General features: G+C 35.8%; 1 long non-coding RNA gene across 1 annotated transcript; it reads left to right on the forward strand.

The window, feature by feature from the left end:
• Nucleotides 1-10956: 10956 nt before the first annotated feature.
• On the forward strand, nucleotides 10957-12093 carry LOC114268116 (uncharacterized). Its single transcript, XR_014351053.1, has 2 exons — nucleotides 10957-11181; nucleotides 11308-12093. It is a non-coding gene; the product is annotated as an uncharacterized LOC114268116 (long non-coding RNA).
• Nucleotides 12094-17205: the final 5112 nt, after the last annotated feature.

The following is a 17205-nucleotide window of genomic DNA, read 5'->3' on the forward strand; positions in this document are numbered from 1 at the left end:
GGCTGCAAACAGCAGCAGCAACAGGCTAGAGTCTTGACTCTTGGTAAGTACTGTGCCTTGGACATTGAAACGAAAGTCCAAGAAATACAGGAAGAGGAAGCCTTGTGGACAGATTTTGTCTATGAGGAGGAGGGCAGAGATATTGAACTGAAGAACCTGAGGGCAGAACCAAGCTCGAAGATCACTTCAAAGGTAGCAGAAACCAAAGGGAGTTCTCATGCACAAGACCCTTTAGAAGAAGTAAATCTAAGGGAAGGTTCTGTACAACAGCCCACTTATATAAGTGCTTGTTTGAATGCTCTGGACAGAAACCAGCTATTGGTTGTTCTGAAGAAATACAAAGATTGCTTTGCATGGTCTTATAATGAACTACCAGGATTGGACAGGTCATTAGTGGAACATAGGCTTCCTATGAAGCCTAACTTCAAGCCATATAAGCAGAAACCAAGAAGGATGAGTCCAGAAGTAATTCAGAAGGTCAAGGAAGAGATCCTCAGACTACTCAAGGCAGGTTTTATTAGGACAGCCAGGTATGTTGAGTGGCTATCTAATATTGTGCCTGTAGTCAAGAAGAATGGCAAAATGAGGGTATGTATCGATTTCAGAAATTTAAATCTGGCAACTCCCAAAGATGAGTACCCTATGCCTATAGTGGACTTGCTGGTGGACAGTTCAGCAGGTCACCAAGTCTTGTCAATGATGGATGGGCATTCCGGCTATAACCAAATTTGCATTGCAGAGGAAGATATCCACAAGACAGCATTCAGATGTCCTGGGAATATTGGCACCTTTGAATGGGTTAAAATGCCATTTGGTCTAAAGAATGCTGGAGCTACATATCAAAGAGCCATGAACACTATCTTTCATGATCTTATTGGAGGATATTTGGAATGTTATATTGATGACATTGTGGTTAAGTCCCAGTCCATGGAGGATCACCTGCTTCACTTAGAAGCAGCTTTTGAAAGGATGAGGAAGTTCAAATTAAAGCTTAATCCTCTTAAATGTGCTTTTGGTGTATCATCTGGAAATTTCTTGGGCTATGTTGTTCACAAGAAAGGAATACAGATTGATCAGAATAAAGCCAAAGCAATCATCGAAGCCAGACCCCCATCAAGTAAGAAAGAATTACAAAGGTTCCTTGGGCAGGTCAACTTTCTTCGAAGGTTCATTTCTAACACTGCAGGGAAAACTAAAGTATTTTCTTCCTTGTTAAGGCTGAAAGATGAAGAGGATTTCGTGTGGACAGCAGAGCATCAATTTGCTTTCGAAGGTATCAAGGCCTACTTGGCTAACCCTCCAGTGCTGATGCCACCAAAGGGGAACAAGCCCTTGAAGTTATACATAGCTGCAGCAGAGGATTCATTGGGGGCTTTCTTAGCCCAAGACAATGAAGAAGGCAAGGAGCAAGCTATTTATTACCTTAGTAGGTTTTTAAATTCTTGTGAATGTAAATATTCAGCTGTTGAAAAGCTGTGTCTTGCTTTGTATTTTGCTGCAATAAAATTAAGATATTATCTTTTGCCTACAACTGTCTTGGTAATTGCAACCACAGATTTGGTTAAATATATGTTATCTAGACCAATGTTGAGGGGAAGAATTGGCAAATGGATACTTGCCTTATCAGAATTTCATCTAGAATATGTCCCTCAAAGGGCAGTAAAAGGGCAGGTTTTAGCCAACTTCTTGGCAGATCATCCATCTCAAACTGAGAGCCAGGAGATAATGGAACTTGGTATGACCAGTGTTGAGCCATGGCAAATGTGGTTCGATGGGTCGAAAGCAAATGGGTTAATTGGAATTGGTATTGTAATCAAGTCTCCACAGGGGACAGAAACTACCCATGGTTTTAGAGTGGATGAAGCTACCTGTTCCAATAACCAGGCTGAATATGAAGCCTTAATTGTGGGACTAGAGATTCTTATTGGATTACAAGTACATGCAGTTGACATATTTGGGGATTCTCAATTGGTGGTTAACCAAGTGAAAGGAATTTTCAAGTGTCAAAGCATAAGTATCTTGCCATATTATGTTGTTGCATTACATTTGCTTTCTCAGTTTCAAATAGCAAATGTAACCCATGTTCCAAGATTCTTGAACAATAGAGCCAATGATGTGGCTCAAAAGGCTTCGAACTTCAAGAGAAGGGATAAGACCCAAAGGGACATAAGCCAAACAACATATCAGAGATTAATTCAACCTTTGAATAAAAGGAATGTGATCTTGGAAGTCAATCATAATGACTTACAAGAACAAGATTGGAGGCATCCAATAATGCAGTACTTGGCTGGTCCATCTTCGAAGGCCAGTAGAAAAGTTAAATTGCAGTCTATGCAATATATGATATATGGTAATGCTCTCTACAAAAGGGGGGGAGATGGCTTATTGTTGGAATGTCTAGGCCCGAAAGAAGCATTAACAGCCATGGCTGAGGTTCATGAAGGCATCTGTGGTGCTCATCAACCTGGTGTAAAAATGAGATGGTTGCTTCGAAGGCATTCCTATTATTGGCCAACCATCCTTAAAGACTGCATAGAATATGCAAAGGGGTGTCAGGCATGTCAAAAGCATGGCACAATAAGGCACGTGCCCATAACTGACCTACATGCAGTAGTGAAGCCTTGGCCATTCAGAGGGTGGGCCATGGATATGATGAGAAAAATACACCCACCTTCTTCGAAACATCATTGTTTCATTCTAGTGGCCACTGACTACTTCACTAAATGGGTCGAAGCTAAGCCATACAAGGTTGTAGACCAAACAGAGGTTATTGGTTTTATTAAAGATTTGATCCATAGATTTGGAATCCCGCAAACCATAACAGTTGATAATGGAACTGTGTTTGATGGGAAGATGGTGAAGGCTTTTGCGGCAGAATTTGGAATTAGCCTTGTTAATTCCACACCCTATTATGCACAAGCTAATGGTCAAGCTGAGTCATCCAATAAGTCCTTGAAAAAAGGAATACAAAAGGTTGTGGATGACAATCCCAGGGATTGGCATAACCTATTGTTGGATGTTCTGTGGGCATATAGAACCTCACCGAGGTCAAGCACAGGGGTCACTCCCTATGCCTTGGTGTATGGACATGATGCAGTCTTACCAGTAGAGATTAATGTTAAATCTTTGAGAGTAAGATGTCAAGATCAATTGAATCCTGAACAATACCATCAAAGTATGTGCTTAGAATTAGAAGGCATAGATGAAGCCAGAATTTTGGCGTTAAATAGCATTCTTTTCCAAAAGAAAAAAGCAGCCAAGAATTATAATAAGAAAGTCAAACACATTGGCTTTGATGAAGGCGATTTGGTATGGAAGACAATACTCCCAATTGGGATTAAAAGCCATAAGTTTGGCAAATGGTCACCTAATTGGGAAGGACCATATCAAATTCATAGGGTTCTGCCTTTTGGAGCATACCATTTAAGAAATTTAAATGGTTATGTACATCCCAAAAAGATTAATGGCAGATATCTAAAACCTTATTTTCCAACCATTTGGGAGACACAAGGGATAGACTGAACACCATATGCAAAAACACAAGCTTGTTCAAATTATATTCAAAATAGTGTGCTTTCATAAAGAATCAAGTACATTATGCCACAAATTGGCCCAAAAATCACTACAATGCTTTAATTGTTTTTGTACAATAGCTTTCCTATTACTAAGGGAAGGAAATAATTGAATAGCTGCAGCCATGTTTTCTTTTCGATCAGCCAGTCCTTGATTGGTGATGTGCAGTTCCTTATCAGTTCGAACCAAGGCTTGGTTTACTGCAGCTAACTCCTCTTCGAGCTGAGCTTTCTTCTCCAGAAGTTGGACTCGAAAGTGGGAGGCAGAAGAGTGTTGTTCTTTCAGAGTTGATACTTCAGTATGCACCTGAGAAACAAAACTCTGGTCCTTAGCCAGCTTATCATCCGCAGCTTTAGCAGCATGGCAAATGTTGAGATAAAAATCAATAGTAGCTGCAGCCTGAGATAGATGACTTGAAACACTCATGGCAGACTGCTCAGCAATGTTACAGCATTGAAGGAACCCATTCCTGATGATAGGCCTTTGTAGAGCCTCGAAGGGGATCCTTGAAAAGGAAGTCAACAGTTGCAAGCATGTGTCCAAATCTACTGAAGGTACAAAAGGCTTGTTGCTGGAGGAAGGAGAACTCTCGAAAATTTCCAAAAGGGAGTTAGCCAAGGCTAATGGCTCAGCTTCAGTAGTAGAAGTAGGAGAGGTAGAAGGTATGTCAAAAAGACTAGCTAGTCTTCCTTCAAAAATGTCTACCTCATCCCTTGACATTAAGGGCATAGAGAGTGTTGTGGTGGAAGACGCAAAGGGATGCATAGGGATGGGAGAAACAGATGGAGCATCTTTGGCAGCCTCTATGGTCTTGGCCACCAGCAAATCAAGTGAGGAAGGGCTGGAAGTAGGCATTGGTGATGAGTCATGAGTTGAAGAACTATCGGCATCCTCTGAAGTAGAATCAACTGCCATGCGAGATGAAGTAGCAGTAGGAGGAAGAGTGAAGATCGAAGAAACAAACTGAGGCAGATCAAGAGTCAAGAAAGGGAGGTATGGCTCTAAGCCAAGGAAAAGAGATGCAGGGATACTTGGCCTCGGTAAAGATGTATTGAATATAGGCTTAAGAAGTGGGAGCGTGATTTGAATGGTTTTCACGCGTTGCATCTGATCAACTTCGACTGAAATTGGGGAAGGTTCCGTTAGGAAGATGGATGCAGTGGTCATTGCTGTAAAAAGAAGAAAATGTGAGGTAATGTCAAGTCTTAGTCTTGAAGAGTCAACAAGAAAGGAATAAAGGCATGAAGGAACTTACTTGTTCCAAGGAATTGTTGCTGCTGCCTCTCCTCAGCTCTTTCAAGGACAACTATGGCTTTGGGATATTCTTGTTCTACAACCTCATGGATGGGGTCTTCAAACGAGCTGGTAGCTAAAGCAGTAACCTTCCTCCTCTTTTCTATTACTTGAGCAATTGTCTCGGAATCAGAATCTTCGGTAAAATTGGAAGGAGAAATGGTAATTTTTCTTCTCCTTTTCCTTTGAGTTGGTATCATTCGCTCCTCCATTGTCTTCTCGACCTTTTTAGGTTGGGGTCCAGACTCTTCAAAAGTGAGCTCCTCCTCTTCTTTTCTAGCGGCTATCCCCTCTTGAGCCAATTGAGGTTCTCTTTTGCTTCTTTTCAAGGGAGACTCCTGTTCTTGATCGTTTTCTTCTTCCTCTATCTCCGGAAGTTCAATTTTTTCCCTTTCTAGCTCAAGGAGTCTCTTCTTCTTTTGTTGTTGACCACCTTCATAAAAGAAGGATTAGAGATAAGATAGCAAGCATTATGTGGAGAGGTTAGAGAAGAGGAAAAAGGGGTACATACTTCGGGTGACTCTGGGAGGAATTGAAGCAGCAGAAGTAAACTGAGTTGTAGCAGGTACTGTAATTGGAGTAGTGGAAGAAATGACAGTCTCAGCTTCTTTGGGCTTGGGCACATCCAGCACCTCCAATAGGTTTTGAGAGGAGATGGCCAAATAAACTTCCATGTTGCTCACCCACCAATTTTGATATCTCTTCAATTCAGTACCATGAGGGGAGAAAGGGGTGAACTCAAAACTGGCCAAATCATCCATAAACTTGAAGGTTGCCTCTTCTAATCTTGATTTTCGAACCTCCAGATCCCTCTTAGTAAGACTCAGATTGGTGTTGCTGCAAAGAGGTATTGGAACTCCTTGAGTGAGGCCAAATTGTCTAGCAAATTGAGCAGGACAATAAGGTTCAGCTATGCATTTATAGGCTCTGGGGTTGGTGGTCCCAATAAACAGTTCCCTAGGGATCAGTAGGGAAGCCCACATATCTTTATGAATAGGCAAAGCACAGAGCCTGTCACTGAGGAAGTGATTCAACCAGGTTGGACCTATGCTAGCTTCGAAGGGACAGAAACGATGATCAGGAAGAGCAGCTGGTAGTTGATGAAAGAAGGAGAAATAAAAGGCAAAAGTAGCTGGATAAAGTGAAGCATTGGCTAGTTTTATGCCATGAGTGAGAGAGTGTAGCCCAGAAAATTTAAGGCATTTGGATTGTAGTTCAGTAAAATAGGCAAAGAGCCAAAGCTGAAGAATCCAAAATGGTCCCCCTTGATTGGCATCTAGGGGTCTCTCACAAAAGAGGGAACAGACTCTATATACATGACCTAGAATGTATGGGGCTAAGGCTACTCTTTTCTGCAAAACCAAGGCTTTGGCAAGAGGAGCAAATTCAAGCATGATTCTTTGGGAGGAGGTGCAGAAAAGAAATTTGCAAAGCCAATATAATAAAAAGGAAAAGAATTCCCTATCAGTTACTGGACCCATTCTTTTGTTCTCGGCTCTAACAAAATCACTGTAAGATAAATTAAGAGAGGGGAGGGAGAAAGGGACTACTAAGTCAGGACAATCTGGTGTGATGGGGGTACCAATGGGGGATACTCCTAATAGATGGCAAATATCAAGAACAGTGGGAGCCATCATCCCACACCTAAACTGAAAGAAATTGAAAATAGGGTTCCAAAAACATAAAGCAGCGGGGATTAGAAAAGGGTCTTCTGAGATAGTTACCCTAGATAGTCGAAGAGCATCAAGAAGGCAGAGTTCTTGAAGGTTCAATGTCCTAGCAGGGACAACTCGGTCGTACCACTCTTGCCACTCTGGTCTCATCGTGGGCCAGCATCGGTGAGGACGATTGACTTTCCAACCTTGCCAGTCGAGACCACCCTCATACAGAAGGCATTGATTCTCCAAGCGAGGATATAGGGCGGGAAGCTCGGAAGGGATCTCCTTGAAAATGGGTCCTAGCACGTACTCTCGCTGCACATGGCGACGAGGGATAAAGATACGCCCATCGATAGCACTTTTCTCATCACTCTTGTATTTCTCACATTCAGCATCAATAAGCCGCTTCAAAGCCACAGATGAGCTTACGCGCTCTATGGTCGGAACATTTGATGGGGAAGAAGCCATTGATAGTGAGTTTTCGGAAAATATAGAAGGGAGTAGAAAGAAATGGAAATCTAGAGGGGGTTTGAATGTGTAAGCAATTCCGGGGCACAGAGTGAAAAGGTTTTAAATAACTTTTGTGTGCGGGGATACATCTCGTAAGTCATTAAGTACTAAAACGTGCGAAAACAAGGAATCTTTTTCAACATCGATAATTTCTGGAGGGAAAAGCACATTGATGCCAGCTTCGAAGCCACATTTTGGCGCTAAAATTTCAAACAACAACGGCTTCGAAATGCAGGAGCCGACTTCGAAGCATACTGCATGCTTAAAAATGTTTGAATATTCAAAGTATTGGTCTACTTCAAAAAATCTAAAGACCTGTTCGAAGTGACAACATTCGAAGCAAGCCCTAAGACTCTTTAAGGAAAAAAGGGCACTGTTCGGAACATCCAAGACCAATTATTGGTTTTTACATGAGCAAGAAGGAATTGCCATAGTTTGCCCTTCGAAGCCAAAAGAGATCAGTTTCAAATTGATTGGCTATATCAACTATGACCATATATTGGTTACAGTTAGTATAAAGTCATTGAAATCGAAGTACTAAAATAATATCTGCCAGAATTGTCAATTTTACTCCATGAATTGGAAGAAGACATGATTGGTTCTTTTAGTACTTCATTAAACAGTTGATTCGAAGGATGAAATTGTTCAATTCAAAGTTATGAATTAGCTTTTAGAGATGAAAGGAAACAGAGTCAAACAGTGTTAAGTACAGAAAGACTTTGTTTGTATTGAAGCCAATATAATTACATTAAGTAACTCTATCTCGGTACAAATTCAAGCTCATAAAAATAAGGAATGGAATAAATAACAAGGTCATGAAATTTTGTCCAGCAATGGTCAATAAATTTCTGTTCTTTCTTTATTATTTCTTCTATTTCTTCTAAAGTTGATTGCATAAGCTGATGAGCTCTCACTTCATAATAGAGTTCTTCAGCCTTTGCTTCGAAGGCCTCTTCCTTCAATTTTTGTTCATCTATAACCAAATCATCCCAGTACGCAGAATCTTTATTCCTGAAGTCATCGAACTCTTCGATAAAATTCTCTGCTTCATATTGGGCATGAATTCGGAGAGATGAAAGTTCATCCAGATTTTGGATAGTGATCTTAGAATTCTGATGCCAGTAGAGGAGCACTGGGAGTTGGTCCAAAAACAAATGGAGCTCTGCTTGAGCAAGAGGGTTGAGGACATGACCCCTAGTAAGGATATCACAAGCCCATTGAAAGTTCTTAAGAGGAATATCATCCTCAAGAACATTGAAGGGCAGGTGGGAGAAAGCCGCAAGCAAAAGTTGAGCTTGCTTTCGCTCGGCTGGAGAAGGGGGTGACGGAGGTTGATAAGGTGGAAAGACTTTGTCCATTGGAAGGGCAAGTCTTAGTTTTTCTGTCCAGGAAAGGACGGGAGGAGGAGAAGGAGAAGATGATTCTGCTTCAGAAGACGAAGGGGAAGGAGCAGGTGTTTCTATCTCAGAGGATGCAGATGCAGAAGAAGGTGTGGATGCTTCTATTATGGGAGATGGCACGGGAGCAGATGGAACAAAAGCATTAATGTAGTCAAGCCAATCAGAAGAACAAATCTTCGCCTTTTTGGCTAAAAATGAAGGGGTGTACCCTTGTGCTTCTTCTGAACGTTGGGCAGGATGCATTATCTTCGTAGGCATGGAAGAAGTATACCAAGCCACAAGCAGATTCTCCTCCAAGCTACGTCGAAGGTCAATGGGCACGTAAGGGTAGACCACTGAGCTTCGAGCGTAGGAGGGAAACTCCAAGGGGTCAGTAAACTCAACAAAATGGTGATTGACTCGCTCCCTTAGATCATAAGTCTCAGGAGTGGACCAGCTTGTCCAGCCAGAAGCTCCAGAGGATGAAGAGGTCACAGTTTCATCCCATACAGAGGTCTGTGAAGAAGAGTTTCCTAGATCCATATTTTCAACTTGTCGAAGCAAAGGCTCGAGGGTAATTCGGTCAGAATACAAAGGGAGCTTAGGGGAAGAACTCTTTGTATCTGTAAGTTTGTAAACCAAGGGATTAAAGGCAATGTGTTCATAGTCCAGAGGTTTATAATCTACAAAAGCCTCCATTACCTGAATATAGAAGGGCGGGTAAAGGTGGCTAATGAATGCATGGAGGTTCTTTCGAGGGGGAACAACATCACTCAAAGGCTCTTCATATGCTCGATCAATAGAAAGGGAAGTTGATGCAGCCATAGCCTGTTCGAATACTAAGGTATTGGGATGTTCGACGAGTTAATGTAGATGATCTCCAAATGGATGACGGTTGTGTTTCCAGAATATGGACTCCATACACGTTCTGGAAGCGCGGGAAAACTGCAATCCACTAATATCACCAAGTATTGGGTATATTAGTGCGGGGGGTAATGTTGGCTACATATTTTGTAAAAGCCAGTTACAGTTCGACACGTGGCATAATAAGGGTAATAAAGGAAGGTTATTCAAGCCTTTAATCCTGATCGTACACGTGACAATAAACATTGGTCCTCACATGATCCGAGTAACACTAGATCAAATAACGGGATGCAAGATGACGTGTCTTCAAACGGTTACTCATATTCAAATCTAAGTACAAGAGGGAAGCTCAACTGCCAGTAATGGCGTAATGGAGCTACTTGTAAGGGAGCATGACCAGCGATCATGGAGGAGCAGTTCGACAGTTCGAAGTGCAGTTCGAAGGTCATCACTGACGAGTATAAATAGCGGGGCAGCCCCCAGAAAGACGGACGGACTCAGATCATACAAACCAGTCATTTACTTCATATATTTTCTTTCCAGTCATTTACATTTCCAGTCTTTAAATACCTGTTCTTTAAATACCTGCACTTTAAATACTCGCACTGCACTTCGATTCATAGGAGTAGCTTCAAGTAGATTCAAGTAGATTGCTGTTGTAAACCTCTCCGAGGCTGAGTTCGGACCATTGTAAGTGTTCATTTTTATGAAATACTTCAATTGTTCTTCATATTACTGTTATTTCTCTTAATTTCTCCTAAGTCAAGCCACCAGTAAAAGTCCTCTTCATTGAGGCTGAAAAGAACTAAAACACAATCGTCTGATAATTGGTTGGCAATTATAATTTCTGCAAGGACTGATTGATCCTTGCTGGCACGCTCACATTCACAAAAATACCCTTCGAAAAGCCAAAAAGCCAACAATTATGTGAGAATCACAAGCTATTATTGAATAAGTTTTGCTTGTTTCAATAACCATTTAGAGCCATCCAAGATTGTACCAAAATCAAACCTAAAAGGACGAAGGCTTATGATAAAACATGAGACAAAAAATATTAAAAACAGAGCATCCTGAAACTCATCTTTTACCAAAAAAATTTCCCCTTAAATCAGTCAAATTACGTAACTAGGATTTCTACAAATCCAAAATTTTAACCGGAAATTTGCCCAGAAAATATAATATATGATGGAGATTTATTTTAGAGGGATTTACAAATGAGTGATATTTTTTCAAAATAATTATAGACTCATGAAAAAGCTTCATTACTTCAATCATTAAAATTTAGGGTAAACTATCAATAAGCCCTAATAGTTGGATTTTATACTCATAAAGTCTTATTGAAAATAATTTTGGATAAAATTGTCGCTAAAAATTGACAATTACTGACTTTTTTTATTATGATTTTATAAATTGTCGCTAAAACTTATAATTAGTGATTTTTTTATGACCAAATTTTTTTATAAAATCTATTAGACAATAAGTCCACTTAGGACCTACACGTAAGTACTCCTAAAATTTATATTTAATTTTTTTTTTTCAAACATATACTGATTTATTATTTTTCTTTTATTTTAAATATAGAGCCCATCATTCAAAAATTAAATCTGAACCATTCATCAAAATTTTAGATACAGATTTGAAGTTCTGATATATTAAAATTTTTGTTACATAACCCCTTTCACCATCTAAACTAACCATCTCTCTCTCTCTCTCTCTCTCTCTCTACCCTATATTTTGTGCACCATCCTCAGGCCTAAACACAATTAATATGAATTAAAGAAACCTGTCACCTTCTCTTTCCATTCCATTATATATAAGGGAATGGCTCCAATCCAAAAACCAACAACACCGAACTCACACAGAATTGGACGACTCATTCCCTCTTCTTCATTTGCTCAGCAAAAGTAATCACACTCTTCACTATTATACTCATAATTTCTATTCTTATTTCCTCATGTTCTTTATTTTCACTTCACTGCTATTTTTTTTTTTTATATATAATGATTGTTTCATTGTTTTTTTTAATCTAGGTTGATATACATAGATACTACAAAAAAGTTAATATGAATCATCACAAGGCAGACACAGACAGTGATCCAAAGCTCGATTTGAAGCTGAACTTATCACCTCCAAGTCCATACCCACCACAGGTAGAGTCCCCAAACGGTTCAGTTTCATTTTCCTCCATGGAAATGTCTCCTATAAGCTCATGCTTGTCGTCGGAGTTCAGCCTCAACCCTGACAATGGCCCGCTTTACTGTACCAGCAGTCCTGAGCCCGCCAAGCCGATGATGCTGGCGGGGTGCCCTCGGTGCCTCATGTATGTAATGTTATCTGAAGAAGATCCAAAGTGCCCCAAATGCAAGGGCACTGTCCTGCTGGAAATTCTTCCTGAGGAAATCACTGAGAAAACTACCAAGGAATGAGACTGATTTTAATCATAGTTTTAAATAACGGTATTGGGTATTTATCAGTATCAGTGATACAATCGTGTATATCAGTATCTGACGTTGAAAATCTCGATACTCATATTTAAAACACTCATTCTAAGCACCTTGGTTACTTTCCCTTAATTACTAGTTTAGTTTTTTTTCGTTCTTTATGTTTTCTTACTCCTTTTGTTTTTCCTTTTGTTATTTTGTTATATGCTGTGTTTGGTTGAGAAGAAAATAGAAGAGAGGAAAGACGCTTGTGAGAGTCGTTTGAGGTTGATTTTAGTGTGATTGTAAGATATTTAACTTGTACTCATTTTCGTTCATCTTCTCTGGAACGTACGTTTTGATCTTTAACAAGATTACTAGTTGTCCCTTTGGATCTCATTTGCTTATTCATTAAGATAATTTAAATATGGCACCTAATACTTTACACCGCAAAGTTATTCTAGTTAGTTGCTTTCATGCCACTCAATAGGTCATTTATTAATTAATCAAACACCCCTGCTTCATTTTCTTTCAAGCTTGAAAAAATATAAAAGACTAAAATAAAATGAAAGAAAGTTGTGTGACTTCTTGAAAGATGCTAGACATAAGATAAATTCGTTTGGGAACTTGCTATTTTAATTGTCTTTTTGGCTTTTTAGTTATTTTATAAGATGAAAAAAATTATGTTTGGAATGATTTGTACACCTTTTTGTAGTTTAATATATGATTGTGAGAGAAAAAATAATTAATTGTTGTGTAAGATATAACATTTTATTTTATTGATTATTTTAGTTTTTTTTATTTTTATTGACTATTTTATCCAAAATCCTCTTCCCCAAACGGGGCCTATATATTTTACCTTCTCGAATTATCATATCGTTTTATCTACTTATGCTAGTTTGGAAATAGACTATTTTACTTGGCTTTTTAATTTTGTATCTTTTTTATCTACTTATGCCTTGTTTGGTTTAACTTTTTTATTTGCTTATGCCTTGTTTGGAAATAGACTATTTTAATTGGTATTTTAATTTTTTTAACTACCTAAAAAGTTGTGTTTGAAAAGATAAATGACTTTTTTTGTAATAAATTTGATGGTTGTGAGAAAAAAAAAATGATTATGATTTGGATATGACACTTTATTTTTTTGACTATTTTAATATATTTAATTTTTATTGATTATTTTAGTCCAAATCTAACTTCCCAAACAGAGTCTTCAAAAAAAAATATTATATTTTGTCAGCTTGAACTATCAATTTGAACAATGTCAACATTATATAAATACATCTTAAATAGTATGAAATGCATAAAATAAGTGTAAGCTTTAAAAAAAATAATTACAAATAAATGATAAATTTTTATATTTATTAATAATGAAAATTATAAATTTTTCTATGAACATACCTCTGAAATTAAAACTAAATGGTAATTTTCCTGTTTTCTTTTTTCCCTTTCTTTCTCCTACTAAAGCAACAGGCATAGTAGCCATAATGTAGATAGTTATGACTGTTGACTTACGATAAAAGAGGGAAAGAGAAGGAGAGGTAAAATAGAAAATATCTTGTATGTTAATTTTTCTTTCCTTTATGTAACCGATCGTGAACATAATGTTTATATTGATACAAACTAATAATTTAATGTGACAAAATTTAACATTTTTTGATTAAAAATAGTAAATTAACATTGAGTAATAATTCAATTGGATAAAATATAATTTTTCTTATTGTTGAAAGTGGTATTTTTACCATGAAGATTCAGAGTGAAAAAATAATAATAATATTAGCAGATGATATGAATTAAGTATTGTAATTTTTAGTTCAAGACTAAAATGACATGTGACAATAATTGAGGGGATAAAGTGTGATTGGCTTCAAAATTTATCCAAAAAATTAGTAAATACTCTAAATTTAACTCTTATATAATAGAACCTACAAAAATTTGAACCACGTGTACACACAATAATTTTTTCAAATAAATTTCTAGTCATTAAAATAATTCTAGCAACATTCTAGCAACACATAACCAACAATAGTGATGAAAATTACCTAAAAGTTTGAAAATGGTGTCATGGAAATCAACTCACATTTGTGGCCATTGACCTCATTTGCAAACCATATAAATGAATTAATAAGTTATCAATTTGGTGATGTTAGGTTTTCAATATATATATATATTCAAAAAGAAATCTAAAAAACACAATGTGTGATATAAATTCATTTTAAATGTGTACTTCATAAACTATTAATCAGTCCCAATAGTTGGACTAAATTTCCATAAAATTATATTGAAAATAAGCCTTAATAAAATTGTCGTTAAAAATAATTTTGTGTGACGATTTTTTGTATATGTCATTAAAAATTAATGATTAGTGGCTTTTTTTGTCACAATTTTTATAAATTGTAGCTAAAATTTACAATTAGTAACGTTTTTCTATGACGAATTTTTCAAATTGTCAAAGAAAGATGAAACTTAGCGACTTTTTTTGTGAAGATTTTTTTAAACTGTCGCTAACACTTAGTGACATTTTTGTGACAATTTTCAAATTATCACTGAAAATTAACAATTAGTGACTTTTTTTTATTAATGTTTAATGAAAAGCGTCATTAATTCTCACAAGACCTATTGGACAATAAATCTATCTATTAGGATCTAGAAGTAAATTCCCCCTTTTATTATGGAGAAGATTTTCCACCAACTTATTATGTAGGAACTCCTATAACCCAAATAATGTTGCAACTTATGATTAGTCAATTGTTACACAATTTAAAACTCATTCACTCTTGTTCACTTTTCCATAAACTTCCTAATATGTTGGATACCAAATTTTAGAAAATATGCGATTTAAGAATGTTAGAGCATGTTTTTAAATCTCTATTTTTGAGGGGTTGTATAGGATTTGTTTATTTAGTACACCTTTTAATTTTTAACTAAAAGATGTGCAAAAAAATAAAGAAATGATATAATCTAAATAAGTACACTTATTTGGATTATCTCTAAACAACACCTAATTTTCTAAAAGAATAATATTATGCTTGAATCTCTAAAACAACCCTTAACATATTATTTTATTCTTACATAACCAAATAAAATGTATTAAAATTATTTCTCAATTTCTTGGTTTTAATGCTAAAGAACTTACGTGCTGAATTTTTTTCAACGAACGAAAACATTAGGTTAGATAATCAATCTTTGTTTCGCTTAAGATTTCTAGTCTTCCAAATTTTATTTATTTTTTTTTTTACAAACTTTTCACTGCCTCTAAATTATGAAACCAATTTAATTATAGCATAGTTAACTCGTTCCAATATATCAATAGTATACAATGAGTAACACCTTATAATTGGTTGGTTGCTAGATATGAGCCTCTAAACTTTAGGAATATTTGAGAAATTTAGCCAAAACCCTCCAACCTAATTTATTTTACTTCATAAACCCCTGAAAGAGAAAATACATAATTAAGGACAAAGTAAAAAAATCTTCTTTATTTATGTTTTTTTTTTTTGGACAACATGTTACTGTGAACCAGAGTAACATGTTACTATCAAATAAAATAATTGTCAAAAAGAGTAACATGTTACTGTTACTGTTTACATTAATTTCGACATTAATAATTTTTTTTTTAAAGAATTGCATAGTCAACATAGATCTTATTTGATAAATCTTGATGAGAGAATTTTAAAAATACTAATTTTATTAAAAATTGACATATACATCAAAAGTTATATTATTTTAAAGTTTAATATTTTAATAATAATGGTATGTGTTGAACTTTTCAACAAAAACCTTTTTATGTTTGCCCTTAATACATTAAAATTTTATTATAAGGAGGTTTCGACCAAATCCCCCTTATATTTTTCATAATAATTGTTTGAAAAATTCACTTACTATATAGTTTAGTTTACAAGATTTATTTTTTTATTTTTTTTTTAAGCTATAAAGTAGTTTGATGAAAATAAACACTAAAATATATTTTTCACCGCCAAAAAATGAAAACATATGTTAAAAAGATGAGTATTTTTTCCCCAAAATAATTTATTATTATTATTATCTTTCTGAAAACAGAATTTTTTTTTTTTTTTTTCAAAAGTTAAATGAATACCATAAGGAAAAGGTTTTATTTGGAATATCAATCATATTAAAAAATAAGGAAGAGTTGTTGCAGTTAATTTGGAAACAATTCTTCATATTAATTTTGCACGAGAAATATTTAACTTGAACGTAAAGTTTCTTGTGTGAATAAGAGTAATTTAGTTTTGAATTATATAACAATTGATCAATCATAAACAGGCACATCAATTGGATTGTAGGACTTCCTACATAATAGGTTGGAAAAAAAAAAACCTTCTCCTTTCATTATTCAAAATTTAAATCTAAATTTCATAATAAATTTTGTAGTCTTTATCTGTACTGTTACCAATTAACCACGGTAGGTGAGCTAATTTTGCTACTATTTTAAGAGCGAATATCAGATTTTTAATGAACCCTCTCCCTCAGATTCTTTCACAGAAGGTTGGTTCATAATAAATGTAAGTACATGTATTCTTCTTATCGGATTCTCATGCTTTGAGTTTAATTTTTTTATTAAAAATATTTGGGACCTGTTTTTTGGGATTCATGACTCCCAATTTGATCTTGGCTATGTGTGGGGTCCACTCGTGTATGTATGAGCCCCATATTATGAGTGGTTGGAATGAAAGTGAGAGTTGCGGGGGGGTCATGTATATGTGGGGTCTCTATCACAATTTTTTTTATTTTATTTACAAATATCACATGCGAAAACAGAACTTTGAAATTTAAAACCGAATCCACAAATATAATAGAGTTAATTATACGTAGTACCTTATACTTTCATAAAATTCTCAATTTTCAATTGGGACCGTTAATTCTTTACCCTTTATCTCAAATTGCAATGCCAGCCTTTTTATTTATTTAATGTTAGCCACGTTTGTGAAAACTAACCAAAGTGAGATTTTGGTAAAAATAAAAAAAATTAAGGTGTGGTTTTGATGAAATGTAGGAATGTATGGTCATTTCTAGCGTTGCATAAGATCTTTCATCAAATTTAAATTTGATGAAAAATTGATAATAACAGTACTCTATCCGTTTCATCAGATTGATATCAAATGAAAAGAGCGGTATATTTTTCATCAAATCAAAAGAGCATTTAACATTTCATCAAATTTCGTAGGTGAGTATTGTAGACAACTTCCCAGATAGCCGGATTTTGGGATGAATTTAATAAAAACTTATTTTTCACGGGACAATCGACTTGACGACAAATAGAATTGATGAAAACTATTGTACTGCATCATATCATATTAAATTTTTTATCAAATTTTTACTCAAATTATTAGAGATGCTTTGAGACAAGAAAAATGTCATGTATGGGGTCAAATCACAAGTTATGTCAATTTTATTATAAGAAGGATAGAAGGTTAATATTATAATTTGATTTAAATTTTAAGAAATTAATTATTATAAATAAAAGTGAGAGGATTAAAGTAAAATTTA

The sequence above is a fragment of the Camellia sinensis genome, chromosome 14 (assembly GCF_055761805.1).
Source record: "Camellia sinensis isolate YWXY chromosome 14, ASM5576180v1, whole genome shotgun sequence".
NCBI classification, from domain to species: domain Eukaryota; kingdom Viridiplantae; phylum Streptophyta; class Magnoliopsida; order Ericales; family Theaceae; genus Camellia; species Camellia sinensis.